General features: G+C 40.1%; 1 protein-coding gene across 10 annotated transcripts in view; it reads right to left on the bottom strand.

Annotated features, from left to right (window-relative positions):
- The window catches only part of LOC143037431 (rotatin-like), a 463326-nt gene that overhangs the window by 129037 nt on the left and 321083 nt on the right, over nt 1–13206 (bottom strand). The gene's annotated exons all lie outside the window — the stretch shown is intronic.

The following is a 13206-nucleotide window of genomic DNA, read 5'->3' as shown; positions in this document are numbered from 1 at the left end:
TAATCATAAAAATGGGAAAGGACAATTTCAACAGAACAGCATAAAGGAGGGGCAGTTGTAGTACAAAAAGTAGCATCATTCTTTGTGTGTATTGATTTTACTCTTATAGAGGGTCCAAAAATCCATGATCACGGAAAACGGACAGAACTTGTGGAATAACACACATACATATACTAAGAGCTTTATCCTCCTTACAAGGAAGGTAGCCAAAATCAAAGGGATAAATTCACTCCCATTCATTTCATCCCCACATACTCCACTCCCATTACCATCCCTCCCTCCCTCTTTTCTTGGCTCCTCTTAGACGACATAAGAACCTGAAATAGTGGACAAAATTTAATACAAGACACCAACTGCAAAGAGTGACTACATAGTACTTGAGTTAGATCTAAAGGAAAATATATATATAAAGAGAAATGAGAAGAAAAATCAGGAAAAGAGGTGTGGAAGGTAGAGGTGGAGAGAGTGAACATGAGGAGGCAACCAAGGATGAGATGGATGGATGGGGTAAGGGGGGGCATTGGGAGGGAGAGGAGTGTCTGTTGAGGTGAGTGAAGAATGTTTGTGTATGGGTGATGCTGTAATACATGGAAGTGCGTGGGGGGTAATGGGTGAGGTACTATGTGTAAATGATATTTTGAAGCACACCAAAGGTATTTATCCCTGTCTTCCCCTTTTCTGCATGATGGAGCAGAGAGGGGTCCCCGATTGGGTGAAACAGCCTTGCTCTGGATGTGCTGTGTCTTGCTGCATTGCTTCTGACTCAGGGCAGTAGCCAAGATGCTGGGATGACCTGTCATCCAGGAGAAGTCAAGAGGGAGGGATGGTGAGTGGGAGTGGAGTGTGGTGATGAAATGGGTGGGAGTGGATTTATACCTTTGACTTTGGGTACCTCCCTTGTAAGGGAGAAAAAGCCATTGATATATGTATGAAATGCACCCATTCCTCATGTTTCCAGGGTTTGTTTTAAATGTGTCATCAAGAATGTTTACTAAACTCTAGGTGGAAGCACAAAAAGACCCCTATATGTTTTTATTTCCCTATAATTAGTGCAAATGAGTTTTAAAAATTAAATTTGTTTATAAAACAGCTGACTTTTTATGTAAAGGTAATTAATTTCTAGCCTGTAAATCTTTTCAGCTGTGTTTGTGAAGTTCATGTTTTATCCACTAATAATACAGTCAATCTAGCTGATTTTTTCGCTGAACCTCAAACAAATTGCTAACAAAGGATTTCAACTTGAATTTTGGGCATGAATAACCTCTCTCTCGGATAAAAAAAGCTTACCAAAATTAACCTTGCAGAAAGGGGTCAACGGTGTTGAGAAAATTCGTAGAAAATGTGTCGAGAAAAATCGATGTCGGGGTTTTGGTATGTGACTTTTGTCCGCTAGTGGGTAACGTATACTACTACTATATATATATATATATATATATATATATACATATATAGTATACATATATATACATATATATATATATATATACATATACATATACACATATGAGTGAAGAAAGACTAGTAAAAGAGGTATGGAAGGCAGATGTGGAGGGAGTGAACATGAGGGGACGTCCTAGGATGAGGTGGATGGATGGGGTGAAGGGGGCTTTGGGGAAGAGGGGAATGTCTGTTGAGGAAGGAAGGGAGGGGACGGAAGACAGAGGTGAGTGGAGAATGGTTGTATATGGATGATGTTGTGACTGCATGAGGAGGAATGGGCGGGGGGATGGGGGGTGGGGTAGTATGTGTGAGTAATTTTTGACGCAGCCCGAAGGGATTTCTCCCCGTCCTCGCCTTATATGCAAAGGGGGACGGAGAGGGGGGGTCGCCGATTAAATGAAGCGGCCTTGCTGTGGATGTACTGTGTCTTGCGACACTGCTTCTGACCCAGGGCGGTGGGCAGGGTGCAGCGATGACCCGTCATCCAGGAGGTGCTCAGATGAGAGGAAGGGTGGGAGGGGTGTGGAGTGTATTTAGGGATGAAATGGGTGGGAGTGTTTTTGTGCCTTTCCCTTTTTGGCTACCTCCCATGGAAGGGGGAAAAGGCCTTGGTATATGTATGTATGTATATATATATGTATATATATATATATATATATATATATATATATATATATATATATATATATATATATCAAGTTTACAATGCAAGAACTAGCAGGCATTCGTTATGGCACTAGTGACCAGCACCAGGAGGCTACTTCAGCAAGAAAAGAGCGAGATGTGAGGGATACATGGAAGCTCCTTGCGTTTCTCCAGACATATGACCCTTTCACAGAAGATCCGTCCATTCACAGCATTTCAAGTGGAGTAACTGGAGACAAAAAGGTGAATGTGGACAGAGCAAACTCCATAGGAGAGGCAATCATAGCTTCAATGGTTGGAGAAAATGTCCACGAGTACACTTTTAAAAGAAAGGATCAGGCAATTACACTTGGGTCAAAAGTTTCACTCAGCAAAGATGAAGCAGTTGAGACTGATCCACAACTCCTATTCCAGAGACTGTGTGTGCTATCTACCTCAACTCAGCATCAGCAAGAACATTTCCAGTATGAGCTTTGTGGTTACCCACCTGCACTTTTTGATTCTTTCGGACTACCGTGAGAGGCAAAAAAAAACCGGCTTTGGCAGACGCAATATGGGAACTGACTTCCCCTGTACAATCAGTTCCACAGTATCTCTTAGATGGTGGAGCACTACTTCAACGCCTCCCATGGCAAAAAGGTCACACATTTGATGAGATCTGTGCCCAATACCGCAGATATGTCACAACTAGATATGGAAAAGCATGCATTGTCTTTGATGGGTATGAAAGTGGTCCATCCATTAAAGACGCGACTCACCGACGCCGAGCAGGGGACTCTGTTGGTGTTAATGTGTCACTGACCCCTTTAATGGTGTTCAAATTAAAAAAGGATGTTTTCCTAGCTAATCAAGAAAACAATTGTTCATCAAATTGCTGGGAAAGAGTTTGGAGGAAGCAGGTTGTAAAGTAGTCCATGCATCTGGAGACGCTGACGTATTGATTGTGAAGACTGCTCTAGAACTGGCACAGACAGGAGAAACCATTTTGATAGCAGATGACACTGACCTATCAGTCCTTCTATGTTATCATGCCAATAGAGATGATGGTTACAACATCTACTTCACGCCACAACCAAAGGCTAGTGCAAAAAGTGTGAAAGTCTGGAACATCAAAGAGATGAGGAAATCTTTGGGAGATGTGGTCTGTTCCAACATTCTTTTCATCCATGCACTACTGGGTTGTGATTCTACATCCAGTGTTCATGGAATTGGGAAGGCAGCGTCCCTTCGAAAGGTGATGAACAATAGAAACTTCCTCATACTGGCAGAAGTGTTTGGCAAGGATAGCAGTGCAGAAGAGGTTACTGAAGCTGGGGAGAAGGCTTTAGTGTGCCTGTACAATGGTAATGATGGGGAAAACATCAATCATCTCCGACTGAGGCGCTTTAAGGAAAAGGTTGCAAAAAGCTCAAAGTATGTTGAGGCCAAATCATTGCCACCAACAAGAGCAGCTATGAAAATCCACAGCCTTCGAGTTTACTTCCAAATTCAGGAATGGAAAAGTAGAAACCAGCTAAAACCTGACAAGTGGGGATGGAAACTTTCAGATTAAATTACAACCAATCAAGACTGACTTGCCAGCTGGTCCTGTAAATTTGTTGGCTATAATTAGGTGTAACTGTACTTCAGGGTGTACTACAGCAAGATGCAGTTGCAGGAAACATGGCATTAACTGTTCAAACTTGTGTGGTAATTGCAAAGGCCTCCACTGCACCAACTCACCACAGCCAGATCTTGATGATGATGAAGTTACCTTTGACTAGTTCTTGACAAGAAATGTTCTTTGGTCCGTTCATGAACTTGTTGTGTGGTGATTATGCAAGAGCCTTGCCCCAGCATTCGACCAACTGACCATTCCTTTATTGTAAATTGTACTTATTTTGTACCTATTTTTTATGAAATGTCAGGAATTAATGTGAAAATTGTTGCCTTGAAAAAGGCTACTTAGTCTGTTTTTGTACCTTTATATTCATATTTATATAAGAAATAAAAAAAGCATGAAAACAATGGCAGGGGCTAGTCCTTTTCTGGTGTTAGTTTATTATTAAGCATATAGCTACCTATCATTACAATTTAAAACACCTAGAAAATGTCAAGCTGGCTTGGGGTGGGCCCTGTGTGGGTTTTCATGCAAAAAATATTTTCTATTTCTAATTTAATAAAGCAGAAACATGGAACATGGAACATAAGAGAGGAAGAGCTGGAAGAGAGAAGAGAGGAAGAAAGAAGGAGCTTGAATGTGTTTAAGATGAAGTGTCTGAGAAGTATGATGGGGGTTACTAGGCTAGATAGAGTGAGAAATGAGGAGGTGAGGAGGAGAACAGGGGTGGAAAGGGAGTTGGGAGATAGGGTTGATGAAAGAGTATTAGGATGGTTTGGACACATGGAAAGAATGAGTGAAGAAAGACTAGTAAAGGAGGTATGGAAGGCAGATGTGGAGGGAGTGAACATGAGGGGACGTCCTAGGATGAGATGGATGGATGGGGTGAAGGGGGCTTTGGGGAAGAGGGGAATGTCTGTTGAGGAAGGACGGGAGAGGACAGAAGATAGGGGTGAATGGAGAATGGTTGTATATGGAAGATGTTGTGATGCATGAGGTGGAATGGACGGGGGTATGGGGGGTGAGGTAGTGTGTGTGAGCAATATTTTGACACAGCCCGAAGGGATTTGTCCCCGTCCTCTCCTTTATATGGGGGATGGAGAGGGGGGTTGCTGATTTAATGAAGCGGCCTTGCTGTGGATGTGCTGTGTCTTGCGACACTGCTTCTGACCCAGGGCAGTGGACAAGGTGCAGGGATGACTCGTCATCTAGGAGGTGCTAAGATGGGAGGGAGGGTGGAGGGGTGTGAAGTGTTTTCAGGGATGGAATGGGTGGGAATGATTTTATGCCTTTTCCTTTTTGGCTGCCTCCCTAGTAAGGGGGAAAAAGCCTTGGTATATGTATGTATGGAATTTAATAAAAAAAAAAAATTGTCACGAAAAACATCTATTTTTGTCAGTAATTGTTAGGAATAATGGACATACTTGTCAGGAAATGTCAGGAATTTTATGTCTTGAAATTTTAATATTGTTAAGTTGGATTTTAAAGATGGCGGCCGTTGACCCCTTTCCGCAAGGTTAATTTTGGTAAACTTTTTTTTATCTGAAAGAGAGGTTATTCATGCCAAATATGCAAGTTAAAAACCTTTGTTAGCAATTTGTTTGAGGTTCAGCCACATTTTGACTGGACTATAATGGTCCTATAGTTAGTGTGGGAAAGACAGGCAAAATCTGAACATGATGGCAATCCTAAAGAGGGCCAAAATCTCTCTCACTGCACTTACAGTTCCTGCAAAAGAAAGACCAAGAGAGTTCCCTGAATGTAGAAAGAGGTGATCTGTTGGCCATTTGCAGAATTATGAAAGGCATGGAAGTCCTTGATAGAGAAGACTTATTGAATTGGGATAGAAGAAAAACAAGGGAACATGAACAGGAACTCAATAAAGGAGTTATAGAAGAGATCTGGAAAAAAAAAACAGCTTTCCACACAGAGTGGTGGATGTCTGGATCAAATTGGACAAAACAATAGTGTGTGCAAATACCATACATGAATTTAGGAATAAACTAGATGTTGCGAGATACAAAGACGGGTCACCAAAAGCATAGCTCCCCTTCCTGTATAAAACAACTAGGTAAATAAATACAGACAATACTTTAGGGACTATTTTGGTGCACTCCAGTGAATCAGTGCCACATATCATTTGTCTATGTTAAGAGTAGGGCCTCCAATTTTCATTTTCAAAAAAAGAGCAATTTTTGTTTCAATTTCATTTCAGGTAATCTGTTATATTAATGTTCTCAAAACCTTAAAAGGTGGGTATTTAAGCTACCATATAATAAGTACATACATATACCAGTGGCTTTTCCCCCTTACAAGGGAGGTAGCCAAAGTTAAAGGCATATCCACTCCCACCCATTTCATCCCCACATACTCCACTCCCACTCACCACCCCTCCCTCCATCTTTTCTTGGCTCCTCCTGGATGATGGGTCATCCCAGTGTCTTACCCAATGCCCTGGGCCACAAGCAATGTAGCAAGACACAGATCATCCACAGTAAGGCTGCTTCATTTGATTAGCAACCCCCCTGTCCATCCCCTCATGCAGAAAAAGATTGATTGATTGATTGATTAAAGGTTATCTGGCATCGTAACTGCAGAGGTCATAGACGCTGAATTGTTAAATTCTAAGATTCAATTTTGGGTATAGATAATAATAATAGTGATTTACTATGTATAGGGTCAGTATTTACTATGTATAGGGTCAGAGGAGGGATTGAGGAAGCTGGTGGCAGAGTTTGGGAGAGTATGTGATAGAAGAAAGCTAAAGATAAATGTGGGTAAAAGTAAGGTGATGAGATGTACAAGGGGTGAAAGTGGCAGTAGACTGGAAGTGAACATTAAGGGAGAGCGACTGGAGGAAGTGGATAGTTTTAGATACTTGGGTGCAAGTGTAGCAGGAAAAGGTGGAGTGAAGGTGGAGGTAGAATGTAGATTGAGAGAAGTGAGTAAATGCCTTGGTGGTTTAAAGAGTGTAATGAGGAATAGACATTTGGGAATGGATGCTAAGAGGAGACTGTATGAAGGAGTGATTGTGCCAACAGCACTGTATGGGGCAGAAACATGGAACATAAGAGAAGAAGAGAGAAGGAGTTTGAATGTATTTGAGATGAGGTGTCTGAGAAGTATGGTGGGGGTTACTAGGCTGGATAGAGTAAGAAATGAGGAGGTGAGGAGGAGAACAGGGGTGAAAAAGGATTTGGGAGATAGGGTTGATGAAAGAATATTAGGATGGTTTGGACACATGGAAAGAATGAGTGAAGAAAGACTAGTACAAGAGGTATGGAAGGCAGATGTGGAGGGAGTGAACATGAGGGGACGTCCTAGGATGAGGTGGATGGATGGGGTGAAGGGGGCTTTGGGGAAGAGGGGATTGTCTGTTGAGGAAGGAAGGGAGGGGACGGAAGACAGAGGTGAGTGGAGAATGGTTGTATATGGATGATGTTGTGACTGCATGAGGAGGAATGGGCGGGGGGGTGGGGGGTGGGGTAGTATGTGTGAGTAAATTTAGACGCAGCCCGAAGGGATTTCTCCCCGTCCTCGCCGTATATGCAAAGGGGGACGGAGAGGGGGGGTCGCCGATTAAATGAAGCGGCCTTGCTGTGGATGTACTGTGTCTTGCGACACTGCTTCTGACCCAGGGCGGTGGGCAGGGTGCAGGGATGACCCGTCATCCAGGAGGTGCTCAGATGAGAGGAAGGGTGGGAGGGGTGTGGTGTGTATTTAGGGATGAAATGGGTGGGAGTGTTTTTGTGCCTTTCTCTTTTTGGCTACCTCCCTTGGAAGGGGGAAAAAGCCTTGGTATATGTATGTATGTATGTATGTACTATGTATAGATGAAAGTAAATATTAATAAATCTAAATTCAGTATCGCGTATTAGTTATCAAATAGTGTAATGGTTATATATATATATGGTGTTAAATTATGTTAAGATCTGAATAGAGTTAAAAGCTATTTGGTTTTAATTATTATTGTTATTACACAGTTTAGGACCAACCAGTCCAAAGAGTCTAACTAGGCCCTTAGTGTTGGTCTGGAAAAATTTGAGAAGACTGAGTAAATATATATATGTAGGAGTATATCCAATGAAATGAGAGTGGTAGGATTATATTTCAATATTAATTTGTGTTTGTTACTAAATTTGATCAAGTAGGTTAACTTCTTTTAAGAATCTAATGACTCCCTCATAATCATACTGCAGTTCTTTTCCCAATATCTTGGCCAAATTATAGTTACCATATCTTTCTTATTTGGGAGCCCCCCCTGGAGCCGCTCTATTCTGTGGGGGAGCGACCCCAGGCTCTTGCCTCCACATGGAGGGGGTGGGAATGGCCGATGGCAGTAGCATACTGGGTGCCAACTACCCATGACCCTCAGTACGACATAGCCTCGACCGTTGCTGAATAGACTTTTATACCTGCATTTCTTACCCATCCATTACCTTCTCTCCCCCACGCCCAGCTTTCTACCCATTTATTCTATCATGATTGACCCTCCTGATGACATGGCCAAATTTTGAAACCTCTCAGTAACAAATTTTCATGTACAATCATTATAAGTCAAACTTTTCATTCATTATCACTATATATATATAAAAAAAAAAAAAAAAAAAAAAAAAAAAAAAAAAAAAAAAAAAAAAAAAAAAAAAAAAAAAAAAAAAAAAAAACTCCTATGGCGATGGCTAGTGATGATAGGGTCAGGAGAAGGTGATCTCTGGGAGCCTCTAGTCACGAACTGCACATAGGCGTTATGGGCAAGATAGTCGTTCTGTGATGAGATGGAGGCAACATCACAGCTCGGCAGCTACCCACATGACTGAGCAGCCCTGTTCAGGATCCACTCTGCTCACCCCACATGGGGAGGGGGCTAGAAAAGGTGCCCTAGAAATAGTTTGCCTCACATCCATCTGACTGGGGAACTGCCCCCAGTAAGGTCACCCTCATTGCGGTCAAGATGCAAAAAATCCCAAGCACAGATGACGACCTCAGACTCAAAAAAAGACTCTTCTTTGACACCACCAAATACTGATAGTAATATTACAAAGGCGGAGCATGCCGACAGGAGACCTTTTGATCCATATCTAGGTCGGATGCAAAAAAAAAAAAAAAAAATAATAATGTTAATAATAAAATAATAAAAACTATGATAATGTAAATAACAAAATACATAAATAAATGCATAGGTATAGTTAAATAATAAACAAACAGGTAAATAGTAAATAATAATAATAATAATGTAAATAACAAATAAAATACATAAATAAATGCACAGGTATAGTTGAATAATAAACAAACAGGTAAATGATAAACAAAGAAGATATTCCAATACAGTGTAACTATGATGATATATCTACTCCACTGAGCAAATTTGGAACTTTAGTAGAAATTTGCATGAAATTTCTTGACATTGAGAAAAAATGGGAAGCTTGGGTAACATTTGATAAGCATGAAGATGCCTTTAACCTGAGCAGAAACTTCAATACCCTGAAAATTTACAATTCCTTAGTCAAAGGAGCCTTAACAGATAAGGTTCCTGAAAATCTAGATGTATATAAACCTGCAGAATGGAATTCAGATATCCATCAAGATAATACTATAAAAGAAAGAATCCCCCTACCTCCTATGTAGATAGTAATTAAGGCTAAGGAAAAAAGAATTAATTACTATAAATTTAATAGATACCTACAACAGAGGGTAGGTGGCATTAAGAATGGAGATATAACAAGATTTGGTAAGAATTCAATACTTGTTCATGCCAAATCAAAGACACAATCCAAGATGCTCTGTATGATGAATATTGAAAATAGTGATATAATAGAAAAAGATTAGTCCTTACCAAAATTTTAGTTATGGAAGAGGAGTTATCCATGATAAAGACTTGTATGAATTGACTGAACTAGAAATATTAGAAATGTGCCCCACATCTATTTGGAAAGTGAAAAAGATCCCAAACAGTAATGTGATTATACTTACTTTTGAGGATAACAATATACCAACTCATGTAGCAATTGAAAATGAAAGAGTGAGAATTAGACCTTTCTATCCCAAAGCTCTACAGTGCTATAATTGCTTTAAATTTGGCCATCCATCAAAGATATGTAAGAATAATGAGGTATGTGGTAATTGCTCTGGCCCAACACACAGCCAATGCTTAGATACTCCCAAATGTATCAACTGTCAATTGGATCACAAACCAGTTAATAGAGTATTTGAAGAATACAAACTTGAAACAGCAGCTATAAATAAAGCTTATACTGAGTATATCACGATAGGACATGCTAAGCGACTCTTAGGAAGAAAAAAGAGCTATGCAAATGCTCTTACTACCCCCAAGAAATCTATTTCATTCTACAAATCTCCCCACTACAAATGAAACTTCAACCTCTGGTGTAGCAACCTAACATTCAAGGCCAAATAATCAACCTACTATGGTGAGAACTCCAAACACAAATACAGATAATCTACCTCCAGATTACCAAAACACCTCACATAGTAAAGAGGTGCAACCCTCAAATACCCCTCCACCTTCCAGAAATCCACCTTGTTCTACAGAAATGCAACACTCATAGCCAGATGATCAACATATTTCGATGAAAACAATAAGCACTAAGACAGATATACTACCTACCCCCTGATCATAAACCACCTTCTAGCGAAATACCTGAAACAGAATCCGCAAATACTGATACTACTCCAAGAAATCCACTCCATACAACAAATCCCTTCTCTGCAAATGAAACCTCAACCTCTGGGATAGCAGCCCAACATCCAGGGCCAGATGATCAACATACCTCTACAAGACAACAAGAACACAAAACACTAAGGCCCCCTGATCATAAAAACATTCCATATAAAAAAGAGAGGCAACCCCCAAACCCTCCTCCATCTTCCAGCATAGTGTCTCGGGCAGAATCACTACAGGACTCAATGGAGATTGGAGAAGAAAAAAAAAGAAACACCCTCACCCTCTCCATCAACTCCAAAGAAATGTAACCCTAGCAGATATATATTACGAGAAAAAGATAAAGGAGCAAAAGCCAAAACTACCAAAATAGCTACGGAAGAAAAACCACCATCTTCACAAAAAGCTCATAAAGACAAAAAAACACCCAAAAAACAACCTTGAATAAAGGACCTCCCCCCAGAAAATAGATACATTCACATCACTAATACAGTGGAACTGTCAGGGACTTCGAGCAAAGTATGAAGAGCTTAAAATCTTAATTCACAAATATTCTCCAGTAGGTGTATGCTTACAAGAAACAATGTTGGATGAACATACACCCTGTCCAAGAGAATATATATCCTTCAGAACTCCATATTATATAGAAACGGGAAGTCATGGAGGATGTCTCGTTTATGTACGAAGAGATATTCCCCATTTTCCAATTAGTATAAATACAACATTACAAGCAGTAGCAGTTCAAATACAATTAAAAAGAAAATACACCTTATGCTCTCTTTACCTGCCCCCAAACACCATGGTTACCCAGAACAAATAAATAACTTTGATTAATCAACTCCCCTGACCTTTTCTCATTATGGGTGACCTAAATGGCAGACACCCACTATGGGGAGATGTTACTACAAACCAAAAAGGGAATATTATAGCTTCAATTATAGAATATGAAGATCTAGGACTTTTGAATACTGGGGAGCCCACCCATTACCATATTCAAACAGGTACTGTCTCTTGTCTAGATCTTACAATTTCTAGTCCCAACTGCACAATTGATTTCAGATGGAGACCAAATGATGACTGGCATAGCAGTGACCATGCCCCGATAATAATTTAAACAAATGATGACCCACCAACTCAAAGATCACCAAAGTGGAGTATCGACAAAGTTGATTGGGATAAGTTTAAAGAACTAAATGAAATCAAAGGCAATGCAAATGACTTTCCAACTCCAGAAGATGCTATTGACTTATCAATTGGAACTTTTCATACAGCAGGTATACACTCTATACCAAAAACTGCAGGACTCTTTAAGCGACGCCTAGTTCCATGGTGGTCTGAAGAGCTCAGAATTTTACATCGAACTACAAGAACATCACTTATCCGTTACCGCAGACATCAAACAATTGAGAATATGATCTATAAACAATGCAGAGCTAGATTTCGTAAAGCAATGAAAGCTGCCAGAAGACAATCGTGGGCATCCTTTGTATCTACCATCAATAGTCGAACACCCATCCACAGTATTTGGAAAAAAATTAATAAGATAGCAAGGAAATTTACACCCAACCCTCCACTGGTGCTTAAAGTTAACAATACCCTTGTCACAGATTCAAAAAAAGTTAGTAATATTTTGGCTGACCATTTTGCTCAAGTCTCACAAAAGACTGACAGTACCCCAAGACACCAATACAGAATAAAAGAAGAACAACAACATTTAGATTTTTCATCAGACAAGACAGAATCTTACAACATACCCTTTACAGAAAGAGAATTTGATGCTGCCCTAGATAGAAGCAAAAATACAGCCCCTGGTCCAGATATGATCCCCTATGAAATGTTTAAACATACTACAAGGAATACAAAACTTTATGTTATAAGTATTATAAATAGATTGTGGTGGGAGCACAAATACCCAACCATATTTCCAATACACAAAGGAGGAAACAAAGAAGAACCCACCAACTATAGGCCAGTATCACTAACAAGCACCATTGCCAAAATTTGTGAGAAAATAATCAAGAATAGATGGGTAAAACATCTGGAAGACAATGACATATTAAACCCAAGACAATTCGGATTCAGACAAGGAAGATCATGCTCCACAAACTTAATATGCTTTTACTCAAGACTAATAGACATAGTGCAAGAAAGAAATGGATGGGCTGATTGTGCATTCCTAGACTTGCAAAAAGCCTTTGACAAAGTACCACACAGAAAACTACTAAAAAAACTGGAACACATAGGAGGAATACAGGGAAACCTACTAAAATGGATAGAGGACTTTCTGACTGGTAGAAAGATGAGAGTAGTGCTCAGAGAAAAATATTCAGACTGGAAAGAGGTGATCAGTGGAGTACCGCAAGGATCTGTGCTGGCACCAATAATGTTTGCTATCTATATGAATGACATGGATGAGGACGTGAACTGCTACATGAGCTTCTTTGCCGATGACGCCAAACTGCTAAGGAAAATAGAAACTGATGAGGACTGTGAAGCACTGCAAGAAGACCTAAATAGGGTATGGAACTGGAGTCAGAAATGGGAAGTGGACTTTAATACTAAGAAGTGTAGCATAATGGAGTTTGGAAAAAGCAAAAACAGAATATCAGGAAAATATACAATTGGAACCAAAGAAGTAAAGAAAGTAGGATCCGAAAAAGATTTGGGAGTAATTATCACGAACGACTTGTCCTATGATATACAGATTAACAAAATTGTCGGGGAGACTTACAACTTGCTAAGATCAATAAAAGTGGCGTTTACATACTTGGACGAAGACATGATGAAAAAAATATTGGTTACATTGATAAGGCCTAGATTAGAGTATGCAGCGACATTGTGG

This window comes from Oratosquilla oratoria, chromosome 22 (genome assembly GCF_046742065.1).
Source record: "Oratosquilla oratoria isolate Oo_2021 chromosome 22, ASM4674206v1, whole genome shotgun sequence".
Classification (NCBI taxonomy): domain Eukaryota; kingdom Metazoa; phylum Arthropoda; class Malacostraca; order Stomatopoda; family Squillidae; genus Oratosquilla; species Oratosquilla oratoria.
Note: the sequence above shows the minus strand (reverse complement) of the source record. Positions and strands in the feature narration are given on the sequence as shown.